Source organism: Dermacentor variabilis, chromosome 10 (assembly GCF_050947875.1).
Source record: "Dermacentor variabilis isolate Ectoservices chromosome 10, ASM5094787v1, whole genome shotgun sequence".
Taxonomy (NCBI): Eukaryota; Metazoa; Arthropoda; class Arachnida; order Ixodida; family Ixodidae; genus Dermacentor; species Dermacentor variabilis.
In genome coordinates this window covers 22,932,344-22,959,234 of record NC_134577.1, presented here as the reverse complement: position 1 = coordinate 22,959,234, position 26,891 = coordinate 22,932,344, and the positions used below count along the sequence as shown (strand labels likewise).

General features: G+C 48.7%; 1 protein-coding gene across 3 annotated transcripts in view; it reads left to right on the top strand.

Moving 5' to 3' along the window:
• LOC142560123 (latrophilin Cirl-like) overlaps window positions 1-26,891 on the top strand; it is an 848,550-nt gene that overhangs the window by 129,585 nt on the left and 692,074 nt on the right. For 2 of the 3 annotated variants that reach the window (XM_075671956.1, XM_075671952.1), the window contains exon 2: window positions 10,163-10,201. The exons of the other annotated variant lie outside the window; for it this stretch is intronic. The gene's annotated coding sequence lies outside the window, so the exon portion shown is untranslated. The remainder of the gene's footprint in view (window positions 1-10,162; window positions 10,202-26,891) is intronic. 3 annotated transcript variants of the gene reach the window in all.

Sequence of the window (26,891 nt, the reverse complement as noted above, 5' to 3'; positions counted from 1 at the left end):
GCGCCATGCACCTCGTCGTGCTCGCTTCACCCTTGCCATAGCGCGAAAAAACAAAAGTCTCGTAAATATGCGATCGTGTACTCAAAAATGTGACGACTCTGACGCCTCGACAGCTGCGGGTGCGTGCCTCGTGGGTGACCTTCCACACTCTCATTTATCAAAGTCTACACCTCGTGTCTCTTGATAAACTTGCGATTTTCGGGCGTGCACGCTGGGGCACACTCGCGTGCGCTTAACACACCTCGACTGCACCTCGAGCTTGAGCCTTGAACACACCTCGAGTTTTCTGTTAGATAGCGCCAACGTGGGCGGAGTAGGCCTCTCTAATGTTAACAGAAAAAATAAAATGCGTCACGGATGGTGGGATCGAACCTCTGTCTTCCAGTACGACAGACCGATGGCCAAACGATGAGGCCGCGATTGCGCGCACACTTCTCTCCAACCATAGTCGCTTGAAACAACTTGCGCACGCGTCACGCGTCCGCGTCTCAAATTCCTCCCTCGTGGCAGCTAGCGCTTTGAAACGCTGTGTCGGACTGCGATTCCGTCGGTGTCGGTCCATAATTTCTGTAAAATGCCTCCAAGGTGTATGAGCTGCGCCTGTAACGGTATCTTATTAAGTAATTGCCCATGAGCGCCACTGCAGTGCTCACTCTGCCGGTAATAGATGCGCCGGTGTACCGGTTTATGTAGCATGGCATTTTGAGCCACGAAGTATATAGTGCTAATGAGCGCGTCACTGGTCGGAGTAACCAAGCAATAATTCACGACGTAAGACCTCGGTACGCGCAGCCTCCTCGTGGGTATCTCGGAAGCGCACAGACCCTCTAATAGAAGAGCGCATGGTACTCAGCTGTTTCGTTAGTTCCACACACAAGCTTAACGTACGGACGTCGCGTAAGTAATACAGTAAGCAATAGGTGCGGTCTATGCCAACGTACGCGGTCTCGGATGCAGAGACAACAAAGCCGCCGCCACCCGGCATTTCGCGTTCCAATGCACTGCCGCTCAGCTTAACACGGGCACGCCCTTCGCCGGCTTTGAGACGCACACGGGAGAGGGCCCCTTTAAGCGGGAAAAGGCTGCTGGCATGAGAGCGCTCGCCTCACCGATGTGTCTCTTTCGCGACAAGCAACCCGGCTTCCAGCATGCGAGGAGCAACAGAGCGTGCTCGACGGAAAAGCCACTGCTCTGGGGAGACGCGCATGCCGAACGGTCAAGCCGCCACCCTCCCTCCTTCACGCGAGCCTCATTGTCCGCCAATTGATCATCGTCCGAACCGAGAAACCGACCGGACGGTTCTTAATGAGGTCTCTCTCTCCGTTTATTTTTAATCCCCATCCGACCCCGCTCGGTCATCGAGCCGGCCGCGGCGGCTCTGTCTTTGTAACGAACTGGTCCCCACTTTCATCCGTTTCAAAAAATGAAAAGGGGGCAGCCCGCGCACTTCGTCTTCAGCCGACGACGAGGAGGATTCAGCTGATCGGAGCCGAATCTCACTCCCTCTACTCGACCGCCTTCCTATAGCGTCGGTTTTCCATTCCCCTTTGCCGCCTAAGTGTCGCTGCGTGGTTTGGCGATTGTAAAAAGCCTCTAGAAGACGTCATTACGTAACACAGCATCGCCAGCCCCCGCTTACCGGCTCTCCACCTCCGCCATGCCAGATTCATTACCCACTGCTTTACCGTATTCACCTGCGTAATACTTCTCGGTGCATACAGCTGCCGTCACCATTCTTCCGGCGAGGAGTGTCATGCGTTTCTTTTCGACATATCTTGTGTGCTTTTTTTTTTGTTTTTCTGCGGGAAATTGTAAATGTCGCGGCGCAGTCACCTCGAGCAACAACGGCAATGTGGCGCTATGGTGAATGGCTGATCCACCTCTAGAAAAGCGCGAGATCGACAAGCAGCGAATGCTCATCTCGCCTGTGTTCAGTATCTTTCCCTTCAAAAAAAAAAAAAAAAAAAAGCGTCACAGCACTGTAGCCGACGATCTTGTGAAAGTCGACTACGCCAGCCATTCACTCCCGGGTAAAGCGAAACAATGCTGAACGCCGTCCCACCAGGTTAGGTGTGCGTTACTTTGTTTTTAGTCCAGGTAAAAAAAGAAGTAACAAGACAGAACGCATCCTTTGAGAATTATCATCTACGTTAATGCTATTAATACTCGAGCGGTGATGCACATGTAATTTTGTGATGGGGAAATTTATTATTGGTAGAATTTTTATTGATCGTGTGTATGGTAACTAAATATGGGAGTGGTTAAGTTGTCTGCTTGGGCATACCCAGTGGCCCACGTTGTCTACGAGGTGAGACAACAGTCAGCAGGAAGTTGTGTATTCGGGCCATATCTTATAATCTCATTACACTCTCCCAATAGAGGGTCAATTGCATGTCAGCGGTTGTATACAAGCCGTGTTGCGTTTCGCCTGCGACACGTGGTTTTGCCGGCGCGACTGCGGCGGGGCGGCAGACATTTTGGCCCGATCGTCGTCGCCGCAACACTCATCGCCAGGTGTTTCCAGGCGCGACTGCGGCGATGCGACCGCCTAGGGATCATCCTCGCATTCCAGTCATTGTGCCCGAAACAGGCGATGCCAAAGCAGGGATCTCGTTCCAGTCATTGTGCCCGAAACAGGCGATGCCAAAGCAGGGACCATCCTCTCATTACAGTCATTGTGTCCGACCGGCAGCGCCACGACAGGGTGCTACGAGATCGTGCTCGACATGGTGCTACGGCATCGCTACGACAGTGTGCGTCACCATTAGCCCATTGTACATTCACGTGCTCGTCTTTTGAGGGGTTCCTTCTTGCCCTCAACTGCGAGAGTATAAAAACAGCTGCCCCCGGACGCCAAAAGGAGGGCTCCGATTTCTTCTGTTGAGTGAAGTGCTCTCCCGTCTCTCTACTTCGGTCAAACCTGACCGCCAACTCTTTGCGATGTTAAAATAAACAAGTTGTTTCGTTGTTACCAGTCGACTCATGCTTTGCCGGGACCTTCGGATGCTTCCAGTTGTACCCCAGGCCGCCAGGCCAACGCTACCCTTGGGGCTTGCGACCCAGGTACAACCACGGGCGTCAGCGCCGAGTTCCCAACAGATCGTACCAGCGGTCGGATCCAAACATCTGGTTGCCAGCGGTGAGATCGCCTCCGACTTCAAACAACTGTCTGCCAGCGGTGAGATCGCGACAACGGAGGCCAGCAGCGAAGAGATGCAGTTGACTGTATGCTGAGCAGCTCAACGACGATCCGGGAGCAGTGCAACGAGCCCTGTGTGACGACTGGTTGCCTGCAGCGGAACGACTGCGCGGAATTCCTGCCTGCGAGGTTTGGTGAGTGCGGGACTTTCTTCTTCTGAGCTTTGCCAGGCTTTTTGTTAGTGTCAGAAACAGAGCTGGTAATTGTGGTTGTCGTTGCTGCCGGGTTAGTTTGCGGCAAGACAATAGTAAGCAGTAGAGAAAGCAGCATTCAGAGCAGCCATGGATTTGAAGTCGTTGCGCAAACCGAAATTGTTGGAGCTTGCGAGAGAGTTGGGTCTGGATGTCTCGGACAAACTCAGAAAACCAGAACTGATAAAGGCTATTCTTGAGTTAGAGGCTGAGGATGACGAGCTGTCGGAATGCCTTGAGACCATTGAAGAGAGGGAGACTGCAAAAAGACAGGAGCGCGAACTTAAAGAGCAAAAAGAAAAAGAAGAGCGCGAACTTAAAGAACAGAAAGAAAAAGAAGAGCGTGAACGTAAAGAACAGAAAGAGCGAGAGCAACAAGAGCGTGACCGTCAACACGCTTTGGAAATGAAGCGTCTTGAGGTAGAGATGGAACGCGCTCGTAATGGAAGTCAGGCACACGGTGCAGGAGAACGCGTATTGTTCAAAATGACTGACCTGATGCGGCCGTTTAAGCTTGGAGAGGACATTGGTTTGTTCCTGGTTAACTTTGAGCGAACGTGCGAGAAGCAGGGGTTCTCTCGGGAAACGTGGCCACAGCGCTTGCTCACTTTGTTACCCGGCGAGGCGGCCGACGTAGTCGCTCGCTTGGATAGAGAGGAAGCAGAGGATTTCGACAAAGTAAAATCGAGTCTGCTAAAAAAGTACCGGCTGTCTGCGGAGGCGTTCCGTCGGAAGTTTCGGGAAAATGAGAAAGGCAGAAGTGAGTCATATACAGAGTTTGCGTATAGGCTTATGTCGAACATGCAGGAGTGGCTCAAAGAAGAGAAAGCGTTTGGTGACCACGATAAAGTTCTGCAGTGTTTCGGGCTAGAACAGTTTTATAGTCGGTTACCGGAGAACGTGCGATACTGGGTCTTGGATAGGCCAGACGTGAGTACGGTGGCTAGAGCCGCTGAGCTAGCCGAGGAGTTTGTGACGCGTCGAGCTCGCGGAGCTAAGGACGGTCAAAAGGGTGAATTTGGCTCGAAGTTTGAGAGGCCGAAGTTCACACCCATGAGAGCAAAGGGGAACACGCGTAGTGCGGATGCGAGTGGAAGCAGTCCGACCAAACGTAAAGAGACGGCGGCAGCCAAACGCAGAAAGCGGTTCGAGATGAGGCGAGCGCGCTTGTGTTATACGTGCCAGAAGCCGGGTCACTTTTCGGCGCAGTGTCCGGAAACAACACCAAAAGTGGTGTTTTTTTCAATAGGCAGCACTGACGAGAACATGAAGCTTCTCGAGCCTTACATGCGAGACCTCCTCGTGAACGGGAAAGAGTGCCGAGTGCTTCGCGATTCCGCAGCTACGATGGATGTAGTTCACCCGTCTTACGTAGAACCCCATATGTTCACGGGCGAGTGCGCGTGGATCAAGCAAGCCGTGGAAGCTCATAGCGTGTGTCTGCCAGTAGCAAAGGTGCTTATTGAAGGACCTTTCGGAGCGCTTGAGACAGAGGCGGCAGTGTCATCTATGCTGCCACCCCAGTACCCGTACCTATTTTCAAACAGGTCCGATCACCTCCTGCGCGAGAAGGGGCTTTTGTTTGGTGAAGCTAGTGTTCAGGCCTTAACCAGATCGAAGGTTCGGGAGCTCGCTGCAAAGGCGGTAGTTGCGGGGCCGACGTTATCAAACAACGAAAAGGGGTCAGAGGCGCAGCAAGCTGATATTCAGAGCACGCCCGAACTGAATAAACTTGAGTCTGTAACGTTAAAGGCGCCAGATACTGGAGAGGAAATGCCCGACACGGGAAAGTTAGAAGAGCTATCTACTGATTTGCTCATCGCGCCTACGTCAGACGGACTTGATAGGTTGCTAAAAGTCAGCCGGTCGGCTTTGATAGCCGAGCAAAAAAAGGATGGCAGCCTGGAAAACGTGCGCTGCAATGTCAAAGAAGGTATCGCCAGGAAAACTGCGCGTTTTGTGGAAAGAGGTGGAGTCCTGTACCGGAAGTATCTAGACCGCAGAGGAGTGGAGTTCGATCAGCTGATCGTGCCTCAATGCTATCGTCAGGATCTGTTGCGCTTGTCGCATGGGGGTTCGTGGTCCGGACACCTAGGAGTTAAGAAAACTAAAGACCGTCTCTTGCAAGGGTACTATTGGCCAGGGTGTTTTCGGGACGCAGACCATTTCGTGAGGACATGTGACACTTGTCAGCGGGTGGGCAAACCAGGGGACAAATCGAGGGCGCCGTTGAAATTAGTACCTATCATTACGGAGCCTTTTAGACGGCTCGTTATTGATACTGTGGGACCTCTGCCGGTAACAGCCACGGGGTACAGACACATTTTGACTGTGATCTGCCCAGCGACAAAGTTCCCTGAAGCAGTGCCGCTTAAAGAACTCAGCTCAGTTGAGATAGTTAATGCACTACTGTCCATATTTGCGCGAGTTGGTTTCCCTGCGGAAATCCAATCAGATCAGGGCACAGTGTTTACTAGCGCTTTGACGACAACTTTTCTCGAAAGGTGTGGGGTAAAGCTGTTACACAGCTCAGTGTACCACCCACAGTCGAATTCCGTTGAGAAGCTCCACTCCGTCATGAAGCGCGTGTTGAGAGCCTTGTGTTTTGAACATCAAACTGACTGGGAGCTGTGTCTGCCTGGGGTGATGTTTGCTTTAAGGACCGCGCCGCATGCGGCTCCGGGGTTTTCGCCAGCTGAACTGGTGTACGGTCGCTCGCTTCGATCTCCGCTTCGCATGCTTCGAGAATCATGGGAAGGTAGGGGCGACGACCCAGTCGTGGTGGAGTACGTACTTAAGCTCCTCGAACGCTTAAGAAGGGCACAGGAGTTGTCAGGTGAAGCAATGACAAAGGCCCAGCAGAGGGCCAAGGTTTATTATGATCGGACAGCCAGGGCCCGTCGTTTTGAGGTTGGCGATGAGGTCATGATATTGCGCACATCGCTAAACAACAAACTAGACGTGCAGTGGGAGGGCCCAGCACGAATTGTTCAGAAACTGTCGGACGTTAACTACGTGGTAAGTCTGCCAGGAAAGCGGAAAGCACAGCAAGTTTACCACTGTAATCTGCTCAAACCTTATAGACAAAGGGAAGCAGTGGTGTGCATGATGGTAAACGTTCCTGAAGAGCTTCCGGTCGAGCTTCCAGGACTAGGCTCAGTGACGAACAGGGAAGACACCGGTCAAGTCATTAGTGACCTTATCAGTAAAGCACCGCTGTCGCCCGAGCAGAAAACCGAACTACACCAGCTATTACAAGATTTTCAAGGTCTGTTCTCTGAGAGGCCTGGTAGGACTTCGGTACTTACTCATGATATAGAACTTACCTCCCCAGAGCCAGTACGATCCAAGGCGTATCGGGTGTCACCCCGCCAGAGCGATATTATGAAGGCTGAGGTAAAGAAAATGCTACAGCTCGGTGTTATTGAGGCAGGTGAGAGTGATTATACCTCCCCTTTGATTTTAGTTGAGGTACCGGGCAAGGAACCTCGTCCTTGCATCGACTACCGCAGGCTTAATTCCATCACTAAGGATCAAATTTATCCGATCCCTAACATCGAGGAGCGCCTTGAGAAAGTTAGTAGCGCTCAGTTTATTTCCACCCTAGATCTTGTCAGGGGTTATTGGCAGGTTCCACTTACAGAAGAGGCTAGTAGGTATGCGGCGTTCATTTCACCAATGGGAACATTCCGTCCTAAAGTGTTGAGTTTTGGTTTGAAGAACGCGCCATACTGTTTTTCAAGCCTCATGGATAAAGTGTTGCGGGGACAGCAAGAATTCGCTTTACCGTATCTAGACGACGTAGCGATATTCTCCGCATCCTGGTCTGAGCATATGGCACACTTGCGGGCAGTGCTAACCCGCCTGCGCGAAGCGGGCTTGACAGTCAAGGCTCCTAAGTGCCAGTTAGCACAGGCCGAGGTTGTCTACCTCGGTCACGTGATTGGTCAGGGTCGTCGCCGCCCCTCTGAAATAAAAGTGGCCGCTGTGCGAGACTTTCCGCAACCGCGCACAAAGACCGATATTCGGTCGTTCTTAGGTGTCGCCGGCTACTATCAGAGGTACATCCCTAGGTACTCTGATATCGCGGCTCCCCTGACGGATGCTCTAAGAAAGACAGAGCCTCAAACAGTCGTCTGGGACGAGACAAAGGAAAGAGCTTTTAGCGCCCTAAAGAGTGCCCTAACAAGCCAGCCTGTGCTACGATCGCCAGACTATACAAAAGGGTTCATTGTTCAGTGCGATGCTAGTGAGCGAGGCATGGGCGTTGTACTGTGCCAACGGGAAAATGGAGAAGTAGAACACCCCGTCCTGTATGCTAGTCGTAAGCTGACCAGTCGTGAGCAGGCGTATAGCGCCACCGAGAAAGAGTGTGCGTGTCTCGTGTGGGCCGTTCAGAAATTGTCATGCTATCTAGCCGGCTCGAGGTTTATCATTGAGACGGATCACTGCCCTCTCCAATGGCTGCAGACCATCTCTCCCAAAAATGGCCGCCTCCTGCGCTGGAGCCTCGCTTTACAACAATATTCCTTTGAGGTGCGTTACAAAAAGGGGAGTCTCAACGGTAACGCCGATGGCTTAAGTCGAAGCCCCTAACGTAGGAATCAGCCTCAAAATTGTTTGTTACTGATGTTTTTCTTCCTGAGGCAGGATTTTTTTTAACATATTGCTTTTGTTTAGTGTTTCAAAGTGATGATATGCTTTCTAGTGCAATTTTTCAATTTGTGGACGCGTTCTGAGTGATGCTAGACTACTGTAAGGAACTAGGCAGTGGTATAACAAGGGGAAAGAGCCTGGCAGGGCTTAGTGAGGGTTGTGCCGTGCTTGCTGACTGAGCGGTTGAGTTTCAGCGTAGTTCTAACGCTTGCCGGGAACGAGAACAAAAATGTGAACTCTCCCGAAGTCACTTTGCAGTGTCCCGTGCGAACCTGAACGAGAGAACGAGGCCTTCTCTGTGCGCTGCGCTCAAGAAACGTCGAGGGACGCCCGACTTCGGTTATGAGCATCATCGAGCGACATCCCTCCGGACAGCGGATGCAGTCCCCTGTCCATCGGGATCTCCTTCCCCCGGCGGGGCGGTCTGTTGCGTTTCGCCTGCGACACGTGGTTTTGCCGACGCGACTGCGGCGGGGCGGCAGACATTTTGGCCCGATCGTCGTCGCCGCAACACTCATCGCCAGGTGTTTCCAGGCGCGACTGCGGCGATGCGACCGCCTAGGGATCATCCTCGCATTCCAGTCATTGTGCCCGAAACAGGCGATGCCAAAGCAGGGATCTCGTTCCAGTCATTGTGCCCGAAACAGGCGATGCCAAAGCAGGGACCATCCTCTCATTACAGTCATTGTGTCCGACCGGCAGCGCCACGACAGGGTGCTACGAGATCGTGCTCGACATGGTGCTACGTCATCGCTACGACAGTGTGCGTCACCATTAGCCCATTGTACATTCACGTGCTCGTCTTTTGAGGGGTTCCTTCTTGCCCTCAACTGCGAGAGTATAAAAACAGCTGCCCCCGGACGCCAAAAGGAGGGCTCCGATTTCTTCTGTTGAGTGAAGTGCTCTCCCGTCTCTCTACTTCGGTCAAACCTGACCGCCAACTCTTTGCGATGTTAAAATAAACAAGTTGTTTCGTTGTTACCAGTCGACTCATGCTTTGCCGGGACCTTCGGATGCTTCCAGTTGTACCCCAGGCCGCCAGGCCAACGCTACCCTTGGGGCTTGCGACCCAGGTACAACCACGGGCGTCAGCGCCGAGTTCCCAACAGATCGTACCAGCGGTCGGATCCAAACAGCCGGCAAAAATATCTTCTTCTTATAAGGAGCTTCTCTCTCTTCCATGTGTTTGTTTTGCGACAAATAAACACTGATGATGATGATGATGATGATAGATAGATAGATAGATAGATAGATAGATAGATAGATAGATAGATAGATAGATAGATAGATAGATAGATAGATAGATAGATAGATAGATAGATAGATACGTAGGTGGGTTAACAAGGCCAAATATTGCCTCCAGGACTAAAGCCGGGGGCGGGAGAAATCATTACGCGAGTGAATACGGTACTCAAGAAGAAACGCGAGCAGATGCTACTTTTCTCGGCCTAACGCGCGGCGCCTTTGCTTCTCGTCGAGATTGGCTGAAGAGCTTCTTCGCGGAGGCGCCTGTTCCGTCGGCGGAGATAGAATCGGATCGCATTCTCCCTGCCAGTAGCAGGGGGGGGGGGGGGGTACGCTGAGCGGGTCGTCGTATAGGGAGGCGGCGGTGTATCTATCATTGATGTCGCATCGATCTGCGATCTGTCTCTTTAATTGCCTGCCCCTCGAATAATTAGACCTCTCCCGCCGCGCCTCCACGAGCTCGGCCTGCGTGGCGTGCGAGGAGCTGTGGGAGCGTTGTACGGCGCAAACTGTGTCGACGCTTCTTTGGTCGGCGGCGCAGAGTCGTCGATTGTTATGGCTCGCCGCTTGATCGAGGCTAGGCGAGAGAGGACGGCAGGAATGTGATCCGTTTCGATCCGGCTTTAAAGCCGGAGCTACTTCTTGTTGTTGCTGCTGCTGCTGCTGCTGCTGCGCAGAGGGTTCGTTATGCGCGCTCGTGCTCTTATACAATATGTAGGCGTCCCGCGTCTGCGCGTAGATGCGTGTACGCCATGATTAATTGGTTAGCTATCAAAGGATATATACGTTTCGGTACGTTAACCCCAATGCTGCTTATTTGTATTTTCTAACTTTTTCCTATCTAACTTTTTTTATGTTGATTCTTTTTTAGGAGGACTATAAATGCAAGTGCTAAGTGGACGTGGACTGTGTAAGTATCTTTTCAGAAACCTCGCAACGCGTGTTTCGTGCCAAAAAAAATAAAAAATACTTAGTTTACGAGAAAATTGCATCTGAAGAGTCCGAATACTTTTGTCGCAATTCAAATCTCCCGCCACTCAACGCGGTGAGTGGTGACGTTGCATACGCCATCACCGCCCTTTGCTGCCGTCTGTGAGTAAAACGGCGCCCGACAGACGGCCGCACCGAGCCAAGAGAGAGCGGCGGATTCGCCGCTGCAGCTGCTTTTTGGTCAAGTGGCGTAGACCGTTAGGGCATCGCGCCACATGGCATGGAAGTTGACTTCTCCGCTATGCGTGCAGTTTGTGCGAGTTTTGCGAGCCAGCAAAACCACTGAGCGCTTCGCGATCAGGAAAGTACTGAAACGTCGAGTTAAGAGTCGAGTGAAAACGAAACCTTTCGACCGCCCGCGTCGTTGTCAACGGTATTTGTAGATGAGATCTTTCTTCTAAACATGAAATGGAACTGGAAACGTAGCACTTTATTTCCTCTTATAGTACAATACGAGTGTGTTTTCTTCAACGAGTGGTTGAGCACTGGTGACAGAATTTAAACTGAGGAGTGCTTTCGTCATCGGGCAAGTGCTTGAATGTCCCGGAGGAGTCTCTAATCATGTCCTGCATTTACCTCGATTTCTCGAGTATTAAGACTCCGTTCGGTGATAACATTGACGCCTTAGAGATTCTCGAGCACTAATCTATCACTTTAGCTTTACTTAGTATTTGCCTTCAGTGGCCCTTTAAGGATTAGATAGGCGACGTGCACCCCTCGGTGCCAGTTGCCAGCCTGCTCCGTCTCTATTTGCCTATCTGTCCATTGTTCGTGTGCGGTTTCATATCGAACAACAACCACGACGACGTCAATAACCATAACGACAATGACAACAATAATGGTAACAATAACAATTAAATAATAACAGCCCCCTAAAAGCCGTAAGATGTACAGAGGCGTTAGCGCCTTCTTGGCTTAGTTCGTAATGAATAGCGTCGCGTTGTTAGCTGTAAAGCGACCCAAAAACACCGGTACATAAAAAAAGTACGCACACAGAACTCGCTGTACGGCGTGATTCGTTATGTGGCTTCCTACTTTTCCGGCACGTGACTCCGTGCTTCTTTCTTATAGCGCTAACAATTTCAGTATCAGCCATCACCATGTGGCCCGAAGCATTCTTACATCTGCCAAGGAGTATGGTGGGCTCTCTTAGGAACACAAAAAGTGAAACGGGCTCCGATAGCTCTTTAGTTCTGCTTAATTAAGAGGAGTTGTAATTATTATTATTATTATTATTATTATTATTATTATTATTATTATTATTATTATTATTATTATTATTATTATTATTATTATTTAAATAAAGGATAGGTTGTCGTCTTTATTGGCTCCAGCTGCTCCTTTTAATTCGTAGGCTGAGCAAGTCTATAAACGCACGAAAAACGCGCAAGACGGCCAGGTGTCACCAACATTTGCGAAGTTGTGCGCACGAGCAAATAATTGCTCAGAGTAAGACAAGAATCAGGAGGCACATACGTGCAGTTCCGTAAACGAGCGAAAGTGCGCAAAACAGTGTGAGGACACCCGCATATGCTGTTAGTTTCGCCCACGAGACGGCGGAAGTATGTACGGATATCTGCGTAACAGGACACTTATAGGTGCAGCTCACGTCTGATATTTTTTTTTTTTTTACGTGTTGTGTACGAGACCTGTGGGGATGAAAAAAAAAAGGACGTAATAGTGGAATCAATCACGAACGTTGTTAATACAAAGACTATTTCAGGCGAGCTTTGTACTAGTAATTCGCTTCATTCGTGGAGTAATATTTCGGATCATTAATTATGCCATACGATTCCTCGTTTTAATTGACGACCAAGGTTCTCTTTAATTCCACGCAGTATGTTCAATTCACGGAAGTATACAGATAAAAAATTTATTTCGCGACCTCAGCAAGTTTGGACATCTGCTTAACCTCGTGTGTGGGTGGAGACTATAAAAACTTACCCATTTATTGCCGTCGACTAAAAGGTTTCCGCGCAGACGGTGGGACAGTCTTCTTGTAACTGATGATCGCTAGTTCAATACCAGATCTACCGTCAGCTTAGATTGAGGCGCGATCACGAACTAACTGACGCCTGGCTACGCATAATTAGACGGAAGTACGACTGTATAGTCGGTGTTATGCATGGAGTGATTCCAAGTATTCGTTTTGGAGGCTGAATTAAGCTATTGTAACAAATAGTGAGTGCGCCTGCATGGAATCTGAACAGTGCATACGAGTAGTTTCGGAATTGTTCGCGCTTTAATTTATGTAGACTGGGCGTGATCGTAATCTCTCTGTTTTTAAGTTACGTTGTGCCGTGCTTTAATGAGAGTGCGCCGAACAACAAAAACGAACTAGCGTGAAACCTTTCCCGTAATGAGCATGTTGTGATGAAAACTCGGCTGTTAGAACACCCGAACTTGTTTTCTTGGATGTCACGATTATGTATGTGGAGCATCGTATTCGTGAGGTTGATAATGAGACTACACTGTAAACGAAAATAAACCCACCTGGGAGTTTTGAAGAGGTGATGTGCCCTAAAACCTCCCCTCTCAAATATTTACTCCGATGTATGGGAGCAAAACAGCGCCATCCCCTCGTTTCACTCCGCTGGCTAGCTGCGGGAGTATTAAGGGGACATGACGCGATTTTACTCCGCTTAAAAATCTTGTTCTCCCGTGAAACTCCGACAGGGAGTTTTAAAAAAACTCCCATCCGCCGATACAGGTTGGTCACGTGGCGCTTCCCATGAGGCTGTGCGCCTCGCCAGCGACCGGGCGCGTTCGGCGGAGCGGGCAGTGCTCATGGCTGACGGTTTGTTTACGTCTGTGAAGTGTCGTTCCGCGACAGCGTTTCGTCAATTTGTTTCCCGTATTTCCTTCCAGAAAGTGTTATTGGCATGCCTGAAGCTCACTGTATCTCAGCATCAAGTACATTAGCTGTGATCGCTTTGCTGACAACGATGATTGCAAGAACCACGTTTTCAAGTGCGGAAAAAGGCTTAGGTATACCTCGAAGCTGCTCACTGGCTCGTGATGTCGGCTCACGTTCTGGCTGTGTTTTCGTGCTGTGTCACCTTGTCTTGTGTTCTTCAGTACGTGAAATGCGACTTCTATGACCTTTTAGTACATGCTGACAACGTCCAGTGTAGTGTTTGAAAGGACCGCGTAGCAATGGCAACAGTAGCCACTGTTCGAGCGACGACATCCGTGCTAGTCGCGCATGAATGGCGTAACCCAAGTTCGTTGCGGTGCTGTGTTGCCAGTGAGAAAGACCGGAGTGCAAGCAACTGTTTTTATGTATCTGTGAACGGATATCCTCGCCCGAAGAAAAACGGTAGGACATAAGTATGCGTACTGAAAATAAAGCTTCTTATTGAGCGATGTGAATCGAATTGTTATCGCGCATATATGTTTTGGTCACGTCGTTGCTTCCTATATTGCATTAACATTACGCTCTATCCGAGACATTGATTTAGACGCATGCCTGCTGGCTCCGAGTTTAGGGATTCACTCGACAGATCAGCGATGTAGCTCCTTTTCGCCACCGAGACAGATTGCTCGGACGCAGAGCAAGTAGTGCGGTGTATAAAATGTATGACTGCGCATTTCTCGGTGTTAATTATGTCGGCTGCTGCGGGTCATGCTCAAACGTAATAATTTCTTGCTACGCTACCACTATATCGCAAAAATTTAATTTTGCTATGCAACACATGCACTTACATTTTTCTTGCTTACTGTAACTAACGCACTACTTTTTGGCCGCGAACGCCGGAAGTGTGCGAAGTCGCTTCAGCACTCACAGAATGGCATGATAATTTTGAAAAATTACGCCATTAACTTTTTCTCTCTCACTATTTTGAATTAACAGTTTTGTGTTGCTTAAGGTATTCTGTTAATTTCAGAGAGAGAGATCTCGTATGAACGAGCATGTGAGTCGTAATTCTGAAAACAGCACAGCTGCTCCCTAGGCGGTTTCGAGGCACACAATATCGTGGCTATATATACTGGCACCGTTGCTTCTTGAGTATCGCGTGTACGTGTGATGTCTTTCAAATTTCTGCATTGGGTGTTTCTGAAATGTTTATGTATGTCATGATATATGTGCTTTCATTGACTTGTTCCGTCGAATTCGACGCGGTCTCGTGTGCATATTTCGAAATTTGACCAGCAGTCTCTGCATGTAAACATGTTCGCGCAAACTCACGCGATGGCTCTTTTTATACTCCCATTGCACCTCGAAAGAACTCCGTCAATAGCAAAGCAAAAAATAAAGAAAAGACAGAAAAAAAAACTCCCATAATTCCACGCGAAAATTCCGCTCGTACGGAGTAAAAATTCTACTCCGATCATACGGAGCAAAAAAAAAACTCCGAACCGGGGGGTCGCTATAGGACAAGCAGTATACTCCCACCTCGGAGTCATTTCCGTTTACAGTGTACCCTATCGATATCTTGACGTGTGAAAATGATTTTAATCATCAGTGCGCGGCTAAACGCCTTGCATAGGGCAAGTAACCTGCTTTCGAGCTCCGACCAGCCGCTTACGTAGAATCATATCGCACCATTCGTAACTTTCTTCTTCATGCGTTTGACTTGGTTTCTTTCTTTCGTTATTTCTTTCGTTTCTACTTTCATCTTTTCTTTCGTTCTTTCTTTCGGTCGTTGCTCTTTCATTCTTTCTTTCGTTATTTTTTCGTTCCTTCTGTTTCTTTATTCTTTCTTTCTTTCTGTCTTTCTTTATGCCTTCCTTTCGTTCTTTCTTCCTTCCTTTCTCATCTCGCATGTCGGAGCTGAAAACTAACTGCTGTCTCTAAGAGGCGCTAGCGTCTGTTTACGTGCGTTTGATATGAAGAGGATGCTCTGCTCAGTACCATTTCGGACAGAAGCCCAAACGTCACCGTATTTCTCTTCCTCCGCCGTTTTATTCTTTTTTTCTTTCTTGTTCCTTTATTTTCGGTCGCTTCGTTATGTTCTGCTACCGATTCAAATTCTCCCTCCTCCTCCCCTTTTAAGTTCTCGAGTGAGCGTTTCCAAGAAGCGCGTCGTTCCTCTAAGCCCGAAGAATTTCTAAGCTCGTCGGAGACGCCGTTTCTTCGAAACTCGGAGGACAACGACGCACTCTATTCCACGCTGTTCTTTTTTAACTTTGGGTCGCGCTTTGTAAAGCACGCTGTCGCGCCAACGAGGACTCAAACTCGGGCACCAACCCCCCTTTCCCCTGGCCCTGCCGCCTCGGTCACTCGACGAATTCCTATTCGCGCAAGTACAGCGTACGCGCGTCTCTATCCGTGTATGCGACACAAGCTCTCCGAAAGGAAGCCGCGTACAACGACGACGAATGCGCACGACGCGCTCATTTGCGTGTTCGCCCACTTATGCAAATGAAGGCGCACGCGCGAGCGTGCGCGACCGGACGGCCCAGATCGCGAATTAGCGCGAATACAAAGCCCTCCCGCTTCCAGTCACCCTTGCCTCCCTTACCACCCACTCAACCCCCCCTTAACCGGCCTTTCTTACAACCTCACTGCATTTGGCAATTATCCGGCGTGTTTTTCTCCCGACCCCTCTTTCAGCCCCTCCCCCTTTGATTGCATCGTCTCCGTTAGACCTCGCACTCGACCGTGTACAAGGCCCTCGGATGCAGTAAGCATCTGCCTTCTTTGCGCCTACTCCTCTGTATCGTAAAGGGCGCGCTTGGCGCAGATTGGGCTTTAGGTGCTGTATGGCTCTCCGGAAATTCTCTCTAGAGGGCGCCGGGTCTTGACTAAGTGTCGGGCTATGGGCGAACGTCCTCTAAAACAAGGTTGTGGTTCAGTATGTGTACCGTCAGCTTCCATTTTCATTTATTTTCTTTTTCCCCTTCAACTTTCATTAATTCCACGACTGCATGCTTGTACTTTCTCGGCGTCTCAAATGGGCGGCCCTTTTTTTTTTTTTTTTTTTTTGCGCCCATGTACCCATCCTTGCTTTCGAATCTCATGGGCAACTTCGTTGCCGAGTTCAGCTATGGTCGTTCCGAGAACCGCGGGAGTTCTTGGACAATTTTAATTCCTTGTTTCCCCGCTAGATTTAAAATTCCCGTTGAATTACGTGTCGCGCATTCTTCGCTCTTGTTCTCCGCCAACGCCTCAATATGGGAAGCACAGCGAGACTATTAAACTGTCGGCTTTGTTGCGCGATACAACAGCGTTCTCGCACTACAACAGAAACGCGGCGTGACCGTTACGAATTTCAGTATCAGAGCTAATATCGAATGCAGTGCAGCACTGGGCCCAACGAAAACGGGTCGGTTCGCTTTGAGCAGCCAGATTTTCCCATCGCGCTCAGCGAGACACCGGCGAGTCGTGTAGAGTCGTGTTGAGCCAGCCTGTTGGCTCGGCCTTCGTGCAAAGAGTCTGCAACCGCTGACAGGTTGAGACGGCTGTTCTCACCATAGCGGCGAGGAGCAGGACTCGCTCTGCGGGCGCTTTATCTCATCCTGACGCACAATGCCACCGCGATCAGGTTTCGGCTTGATCGAATTCATGTAAACGCTGCCGGGTCGCGTTTATTGTCTCAGCATGAATTCAGACACGGCGATATATCGCGGCACGACAGTTCCTAACCATTGCGGTGTATTGTCGTAAGACCTCGATAGGGTGCGCCCATACGGTCAGTGCACTCTCTGACATTTTTTTTTTTTCGAAGCAACAAGGCGAACGCACTTTGAATTGATTGTTTTAAAGAAATCAGTAGTGAGAAGATAAATCGCTGTTTATAGTCCCCCAAGATGTATATGGAGCTGTTATTGCGGTGAAAAACAGCTAAGAGCAAAACACGTTTGCAGTAGCCTTCAAGTTTTGTAAGCGGTGTCAGTGACTGATGACCAAAGCACATGGCGAGGGCAAGAGGCACAGAGTAGCTTGTGAAATGAACAGGTGACGTCACTATGTTGAAAGTGACGGAATGAAGTTTCGCAACGGCGTATATGCTTGAAAAAGCCGTATCGGACGGCCGTAACAAAGGCGCGCTTTTACGGCCGTGGTCTCCGCTCCTTTGTTTGATCCTCTCTTCTAATCGTCTGTGCGCGCCGGAAAACAAGGATGCGAGCAGAAGCGAAATTTTCGAACTGTTGGGTAATTCCGAGCGAGCAATATTAACACCAGGAGGAGTTTGGTGTGTAAGCCCGTCGCCCGTCTTTTCTGGCTTCGTCAGACAAAGGCTTCGCCTGCAGTGATTGCAAAACGTATTCGGGCCCACTGGTTACATCCTTTCTCCGCTTGTTTCAATATAGCGGGCCTTGACACTTAATTCCCTCCTGCGATTTATCTTTTCAGTTTTTAGTCTTCGATTCGTTTGCAAAATTCGCTTTTTTTTTTCCGAACACGGAGCATTTTGTTACTCTCCGCTATGTCTCCTTTTTGCTGCTGACCATTCGCTACAACGTTGATTAGCTGTAAGTGGATGGTTCTATCGCGACTGACAATATCGCGGCGACAGCTTACTGCCTGCAAGCGCCCAGCAAAGGCAACAGCTGCGCTCAAAACTTATGGCTCTCGGATCATCCATTGTCTTGTGGAACAATACATGGACCATGACCGGTTAGTGACATTCAAAGGGCTGCTTTCAGTGCAGTGAAAACACGTTTTTGTTTTTATAAGTACGGACATGTGCTCGAAATTCTAGAGATGATTTTGTGCAGCGACTAGCTTGCGTTGTTACTTTCCGTCTTTTTTTTTTTTTCGCTCTTGTAGTGGGTGAGCGTTCGCGGGAGCTAAGATGTTGTTTTATTGTTTATTGTTTTATTGTTTAAAGAAGGTTTATTTACTTCAATGCAAATTTATAATATATTCTTTTATAAACGAGTAAATTGGGGTTGACAGTTCACAGCTTCCAAGCTCTCCAGTTAAGCCCCATTTAACCCTACCTACACTGTGAAATAAATTATGCCCTTAAAATTCTGTAGGCGTGTGAATCGGTCTATAAGCCACGCCGTTACACCTTTTTGGGCTATAGCTTACACCCTTGCATCAAAGAGTGTAAGGCTGTATGTTATAGACCGAAAGGGTGTAAGGGCGTTAGTTACAGACCGATTGTCACGCAAGAGTGTAAGGGTGTGAGTTATAGACCTATAAGGTGTTAGTGTGTGAGTTACAGGCCCATTTACGCCCTTATTGACGTTTAAGGTCGTAATTTATTTTATAGTATAGTATATAGCTCTGCCTGCGTGGTTAGTGCTGGCTACGGAGTGCCGGTACAATGGCTGTGAAATGAATGTACTCGCGAGCTCCCGTGCCCGATAAACTTCGGCAGATTTTGGAAATTGCTGGGTTTGTATTCTGAATCGCTGTAGTAAGATGCGCATTGCGCTTTATTCGCTACTTAATCCTTTATCAGTACTGCAGGTGCATGCGTTTCATGATTCTGAAGACTCATAAAGTGTGATGTAACTAAATTTTAATGGACGGAATCCGTTGGCGCCTGAGGGCATATTACCCACTGCTGTCTGTAAATCTCTTCACCTCGACGTTAAATAAATGTAATGAAAAACAGTAAGTGCCGCGTGGAAAGTACCCGGGTCGGTCGGCAGTGTCGATGTTATACTGTCTGTCATTAATTATAACTAAGCGTTCTGAAAAAGGGCTACAAGCTGATGCGTATTTCTTGGAAGTCGTCAAAAACGTTGAAGAATAAAATTGTGAGACTCTACTTACAACATGTTTATATGACCTCTGACCTGTCGTCATTTTTACAATTAACTTATTCCGGATATTGTGATGTTGTAGATGATGCGTTCTGACGTGGAAGGAACTGAAATATTTGTTATCAGTGGACACGCTGATTAATAGCGAATAAGGGGTATTTTGATGCAGTAGAGAACTTTAGTAGCATTCATACACAACAACCCGCCCAACTTCTTGATAAACCGTGTAGAGCGATTATTAAAATACCAGTCTTACGCGTGCGCGCCGTGCCAAAGTGTCCTATGTCATTATCGTGCGATAGTGGAGTGTTAAGTTGGTATTCAGCGAGTGTTCAAACTTTTTTTACTCGTCTTCACTACTCGGAACATTCTAAATTAAGTTGCCACCGCATGCGTAGAAACCGTGACTGACAGAGATAATCTTTGTTTATGCGTCGTCCTGACGCAGTGATTGCGAATCGCTCCCCCGTAGGTGGCTTCACCCGCTGGCGCTCGCGCTAAGCGGGGTAGTATACACACGGGTTTAGACCTCTGTGCACGCCTGGTGCGTCTGGCCCCCGGGTTTGTGACTCACGCGCTTTCGCAAAACTCCTCGAATAATGGCGGTCTTGCTTGGATGCCCGCGTTGGTGGGGTCCAAGCCAATGACTGCGGAGGTGGCTCTGATGACGATGATGAGAGAGAGAGAAGTGGAAGCTGGAGGGGTCATTTCCTTTCCCCGTATGGCGCAGCGGTCACGTTGTACGTCTCAATCGGTGGTAGCGCGTCGAGATGCACGCTCGAACGAATTCTCGCCGCTTGGTGGGTCCATGATTGGCTGCTGGGAAGGCGTGTCGAGACGTACCAGTGTCCCAGCCGCAGAGAGGGTGGCGATGTGTTCGGCAATATCGAGACCGCCGTGACATAATAGTTTGTAATAGTCGTTGTTTCGTGTGTACTCGATGAATCATTGCTGTCTCTGCAATGTGTTCTGTCGCATCTTTTTGGAAGGTTGCGTTTTATATTTGAGTGTTTTCATATATTTTGTCCTTTCAGTGCAGTATTCGTTGCCATTACTGTGCTTAGAATAACATATACGTGTCGACTTTAAATATTGTCTTCTGTATTTGATGAAATTAACTTAGGAAGAGTAAAGAGGTCCTTTGGCACATATGTAAATTTGATAACTTTCCAAAGCACTAACTCGCATCCAATATGACTGTATACAATTACTGTTCAATGAACTTCGTACTTCAATTTCGCCACACAAATTACGTGAGATAATTCCTCAGACTTCCAGCAAAGGCGTTTTGTAGTCCTCTGAACACATTGGATAGGCGCCCTTTCTCTTCGGGAAAAGGTTCTTGGAAGGTTATCATGCATAAAGAGACAGAAATTAGTTCTCAAGGGTCTACGGGATTTTCTCGTAGACAGTGACTTGACAAATCACTCGTGACCAGTATCTTTATGCATTTTAATTTCCGATATGTTCCTATGACCTGTTCGTGTCGTGTTCTTGCAGTCTGATAAACATTTTCTTAATCGCTAATTTCTCCACGACGCAGAGACCTCCTCGGTTAGTGCTGATCAGTACAATATACGAGACTTACCGTAAATGTCGAGCAGTAAACTGATTCACTTATTTTAATGTGGTGTAGACGATTTAATCGTACGTGATTGTGTCCCTCCAAAATTGTTGCTCTAGATCAGATATCTAAACACACGCACACACGCTAATTTCGCTTGTTTGATAGCCACGGAAGCTCTTCAACCTAGGATTAATTGCCTGTCTAGGCTGCAGCGCATAATGTTGTCTATCGACCTCGCCACTTTCCTCTGTACCTTTCACGGTCAGTTGTTCCTCATTCCACCTTACCGATCCCAAAGTCCCAGATATGCTTTTCTGGTGTGTTCAAAGGCATTGTGATGCGCTGGTAGCAGAGTATTAGTACGCATGTCGGTCGCATGTAAAAAAGACACGTGGGAGTGGTGTTTTGCATAGCACTCTTGATGAAATCGTTTTCAATATTTTAATGGAACCTCGATAGTCAATGACTGAAAAAAAAAAAAAAAAGAAGGAAGCCGTCTTTCACACGCTGATGCGGATGACACATCCGCTCAGAGGAACAAAAAAAGAAAAAAAAAACAGAAAAAGAAAATTTGACGTGACATTTCAACTTGCGATGGTACTGTCTGCGTTTCCTAGAGTCACGCATCGTTTGCGCAAGACGGTCCGAAGCGACGCACTGATTATCAATGCTTCCGCGGATTCGAGCAGATAAAAGGATTTGCGTCGCGACAGGATTATAACCACTCTGCTGGCGACCGTATACGGGTGGGGGGGGCCCTCGGATTGGCACTAATAGGGGAGACGGATTACGCGTGCACGCTTCAATGGCGAGATTTGGGGACGGGTCGCCCCAGCGTTAAATAACTTTCACGTGCTTGTACGTGTGCGTATACGCGGGTGGCTCGGCTTCGAAAATTTTCTCGATCGCATTATGAACGCGACGACCGGGCTGGCCTTTCACTTCTGACTCACGTCTCGCATCGCGTGCTTTGATGGCGTAAGAAAACACGCAGGCGCTGCATCGACGGAGCTTGCAAGGTCAACAGACGAGCATTAGGCACCACACAATGGCTTACTACTTAAAATGCAAATCAAATCTCTTGTTTTCTTATAAGCTAACGAGATTGTTCAGGGCTCCACCGCTCAGGTGCCTTTAGGGAGTTGACGAGTGAACAGATCGGTCGAGCTGACAGTCAGTGACCTAGTTAATCCGCAGCTCATGCAGTCGGCGCATACCGTATTCACTCGCGTAATGATTTCACCCGCCCCCGGCTTTAGTCCTCGAGGCCATATTTGGTTTTGCTAACCCATTTACGCATCTATCTATCTATCTATCTATCTATCTATCTATCTATCTATCTATCTATCTATCTATCTATCTATCTATCTATCTATCTATCTATCTATCTGTCTGTCTGTCTGTCTGTCTGTCTGTCTGTCTGTCTGTCTGTGTCTGTCTGTCTGTCTGTCTGTCTGTCTGTCTGTCTGTCTGTCTGTCTGTCTGTCTGTTTGTTTGTTTGTTTGTTTGTTTGTTTGTTTGTTTGTTGCCATCGTCGTATTTTTATGTCCACTGCAGGACGAAGGCCTCTCCCGGCGATCTCCAATTACCCCTGTCTTGCGCTAGCTGTCTGTTAATCCTATATAATCTTAAACAGCCTTGCATAAATTTGCAGACGTCAGCCAACCAAAGCCAATGGCTTACTGTAGCTGTGTAGACATGCCGTAGGCTGTCGCTGTCCAAGTGAAATTTTTTCAGGAATCTGTTTTAGCATATCTCCCGACGCACAGATTCAATTGCAAGTAATCTCATATGCCAGGAACAGGCAACGACGCAGCGTTTTGGGCGGTACTTTGCTTTACGAAAGTTGTCTTTCTTTCATCACATGTAAAACTGGTCTCTCTCTCTCTCTTTCTTTTTCTTTTTCTTTAAAGTGAAGCTCGACGTATACCACCGCTGCGTTGACTCTCAAGCTTTATCTTTTGAGCGAGCGAGAGCAATAAGGTGGTGTCCAAATCGACGCCTCGGTGATGGTTGCCACTGAGTGACAGAAACCTATCTCGAAGGGTGCGCTATAGCTGACTGCATTTGCCGAAATAAATCGCGAAGCCGGAAACATGCATGATGATTATGATGATGATAACTTATTGGCATCCCCTTTTAAATTCCAAATAGCCTTTGGTGCCAAATAGTCACCTAGCCTGCTTGACTTAGTCAGGTAGGCTATATTTGCTTTTCATTACAGTATTTTATAGGCATCTCCTTAATGAGTTTTCTCTTCCTCAAAACTTCCATATCTTCCTTGTACCGTGACTTATGCTTGTTACGGACCGGTCGTATCAATGCCTTCCCTTCCGTGACTTTCTTTTCCTCACCAATACCATAAATGACTCTTCCTTACCTCAGCTGCTTACCGGTTGATGCGTCCGTCTTCTTTAAATCCAAGCGCTTTCCTAAGGCGTACGTTACCTACGAGTCTCACTAGGTCGATACCTTCACATTCCGTTATGATGCGATGAGTGGTCTCCGGATTTTTTTTTCTTGCACAGACACATACCTGATCTTGTTGAGAAATTTTTGTTGAGAATTGTTGAGAGTTTTTATTTTTAGGCAACCATCTCGAGCCTCAACTGCCAAGGCACTGCCTTCTGTGTTATCGTACAAACTCCATGTTTCGGACGCCACCTATACGGGGATCCGAGAGGCAAAATTTTTCTTAGTCGCAACCGTAAGCAGAAAGGAACAACGAAGACAGAAGAAAAAAAGGCATAGTGCAAATTACCTGGTACGTTTGAGTGAAATGTAGCAACAGTAAGGATAAGGGAAATGAAAGTTCAGGACAAAATACCTTACCGTAGCATGGGAGCCAAGCCCACACGTTACGCGTGCGTTGCTTTACAATTGAGCGTACCGCGGCGACTCGCCGACTTTCTTGGGTATTTCCACACATGTCTACAAGATTAGCTCTCGCAGTGTTAACCAGCGCGGCACACCGCCAAGGCGGCGGATGCGGAACATCCTTTTAACCGCGGGTGTCACGTGGTACGCGACGCGCCTGCGCTTCGCATATTTATAAAGGTAGGTTCGACAGCTGCACGACTATGCGCCACAGTTAGTTTAGGCAGCGTCTGATTAGGATTATTCAAGAGATGGCATGCACATTGCAACTGTTTCGTAGAGATGTAGAGTGGCGGATACTGAAAATAGATGTACGTGTCACTACGTACATCCAGTAGTTATTTAACTGTGTATCCGCTGCGAATCGAGTACCTGATACTGGATACCTGACATGTAGTTTAATATGGGTGAGAATCTTCGTATATACGTTTCCTTCTGCCGAAGTGTTTCCGAAGGCAACGACTTCAGAAGATCTTCTTTTTCTGTCCCCTGTCCTCCTATCTGACGCTTCCAAGATGATATTAAGTGATTATGACGAGCGTCACAGTGAGATCGCTGTGGGTTTCCTCGTTCGCTTGCGTAAGACGCGGTACCATGCGAAATAAGGGCCAGCGGTTTATTGAATTGCGCAACCCTGTTACTTCGCGCCTTTATTAAACCACTGGCTTCTGCTACGCTTTATAGGTTCTGCAGTAATCACTACTTGGGTAAGGGATTTGGCCACCACAGCCTCGATGTCCGAGGAGAACGTGTGACGTGATCCGTTGCGTCCTGCTTTATGTTGCCGGGACCGCTTCTGCGGCGCTCGCTTTCCTCATTGAGTCCGTATACCGTGTCGGGCCAGCGTCCAGCGCGAACCAGCTTAGACGGGTGCGCTTGTAATAGGACGAGGGTCGCCGCGCGACCGTCGGGGGCTCGGTTCAGGAATGTTATGATTACTTCGATCCCCCGACATGATCCGATTACTGATCCGACCGGGGCACTAATCCGCCGGTGGCTGTGACATTGGCCACGCGTTGTGGGGAATCCTAAGATCGGGGTTACGTAGTCGGACGACGCTGGTTGCCTGGGATTGCTGGCTGATCTCACCCAGTTTGCCGCGCTTGCCGGATTGGCCCTTCCTTTCTTGTTTCCACGTGTATTGCGCCATCTCGGTCACGTGCCGATTGATTACTCCCCCCCCCCCGTTTATTTTTTTTCGGTTTCCACTGTTATAGACCATACGCTGAAAATGAGTTGGTTTCTGCGAAAACAATTCGAAAACGTTTGTCAACAGCAAATAGTTAATGAAAGAAGTTGATCTCACAGATATTTCGCACTTGTGTCGCATCGTTCACCTGAGGAAGTCTCGTCTGATTGCAAAGTTCAGTAACCGTGAATAATCATATCAAAGAGCCTATTGTTCCGATGTAAGCTCAGAATATTCGGGCCTGTCAACCAACTAACGTATTATAGTGTAGATATAATCAGTCGTTCAATAAATAATCAAAGAAGTCGCTTACGTGCTAAGAGGAGAAGGCTGACAAAATTATTGATACCCTTATCTTTAGTTATGAATTGCATAAAGTTTGGCAATGTGTAATAAAATGTTGGCCATTGACCGCAGTTTTGAATGATGAAGTGATAACTTAAACACCGTATAGGAGCGTGGCACAGACATTCCAGTTTTTCATTAGAGCGTTACGCAGCCGAATGAGGCTCGTCGACCGACAAATCGCAGCGTTAAACGCCGTCCCTATACGTAGAAATAAACGTCGGACTGGCTCGTGAAACCCAGTCGAAAGCGGATACGACACGGATACGTTCACCCATTTCACCACGGAGCAACGTAACAGACGTCCGGAAACCAGGTTCGCGACCCCAATCTACGTCCCGCATAACGCCGACGATTTCATCGGACCATCGCAATTGTCGCCAATCTTTAAATACGCACCCTATAGCTTTCATAGCTTTCAGGGGGCCGTCTTCCTGTCTCTCCGAACGAGAGAGAGAGAGAGAGAGGTTGTCGTTGATTGCGGTCGCGCTAGGGGTTTCTTTGAGCTTTTGTGTGACGCGACGTCGCACGTGAAAATACCGACGATTCGGGGAGCGCGCGCCTTCCATTGTGTGTGCGTCTGCGCTCGCACGCGCAGGGTCTGTCAGGAAACTGCGTGGAACTGTGTGTACGTTGGCACGGATGAACAGGACGACGGCAAAGAAGAGACGCAGTGGATGCAGACAGACGCGGCGAAAACCCATTGGCCCCTGTGTTGCCGGCCGTTCCGGTATTGCCTTTGAGCGCTGTGGGCCAGACACCCAGCGATGCTCGGTGTCGCTCATACGCGGGCGCTGTGCACCCGCTCCTCACTTCTCCCCGCGAACCCATAAAAGCGGATGAATTCGACCGTCTTCCGGGGAGAGGGGGGCGAAAGACTTCGGGAAATTGGATACTGCCGTCGAAAGGCGGGTGGGGTGGAAGTGGGCTTCATAAAACAGAATAATAGGCCTCTGCGCCCCCCCCCCCCCCATTCTTTCTGCGCGTTTCCCGTGGCTTGCGTATACTTTGCGTACGCGAGCGTCATCTCTTTTGATAGGGGCGGGATTCTTGCCTTTGCCCCCTTTTCCGGGTGCCTGGCCGCGGACCGACCCGCAGCGTTTATATCTCTCCGATGCTCGTGCGCGCGTTCAAAAAAAAAAAAAAAAAAAAAAAAAAAAAAAAAGATGAGAAAGAAGAAGAAAAAGGTAAAGGAGCGTTGTGGCTATGGAGCTTGAAAGTCTTCACCACCGCATATGCATTCGGCATTTTATGCACGACGGAAGGAAGGCATATGGTCGTATGTTCGGCCTTTCCCGCGAGGCTCCGTCTGAAGCTGGCCGATGAGCTGAAGAGGACGAGCGGAAGGCATGAATGAATACTAGTCTTAGAAACTCCGACCCGCCTGCGCGCGCTATCGTATTGCGCGCGTATTTGGCATGATTGGGCAGCCTATTTAATGCCTATGCCTCGCCGCGTAGGCCCGAGGTACCCATTTCGGGAGGGAAATTCTAAATTGTTCTTTTCCTTTCTCATCAATGCGGTCGGGTGGTTGAACTCGTTCTACCTTTTCTCGCTGCGTTTGTTTAGTATACGATATCTAGTCACGGAGGATAAGCTGAGAGCCGATTGAGATTTTGATGCGGGTATATCTGGGCGGTGTTGGTTTACGAGGCGAGCGTCCCTAGCACGCGACGTGCGTGACGGGACATACCGAATGAACGTTACAGATTTTTAGACTCCTATTACATCGGAAGGAATGACCGATAAGGCGATAAGCAACGCGTACGAGAGCGCTGCTGAGCAGAACAGCGGCTGCCCTTACGAAAACAAGTCCGGTTGTCGAAAAGTTCTCGCCAACGACATTCCTTGTTCGACAGTTGTTGACTACAGAAGAAATCTGGGGTGCTTTATTTTTCTAATTCGTTTTCATTCTGGAAGCCAGACTCAATCTGCCAGAATGTATGTTTTCATTAGGCCTCGATA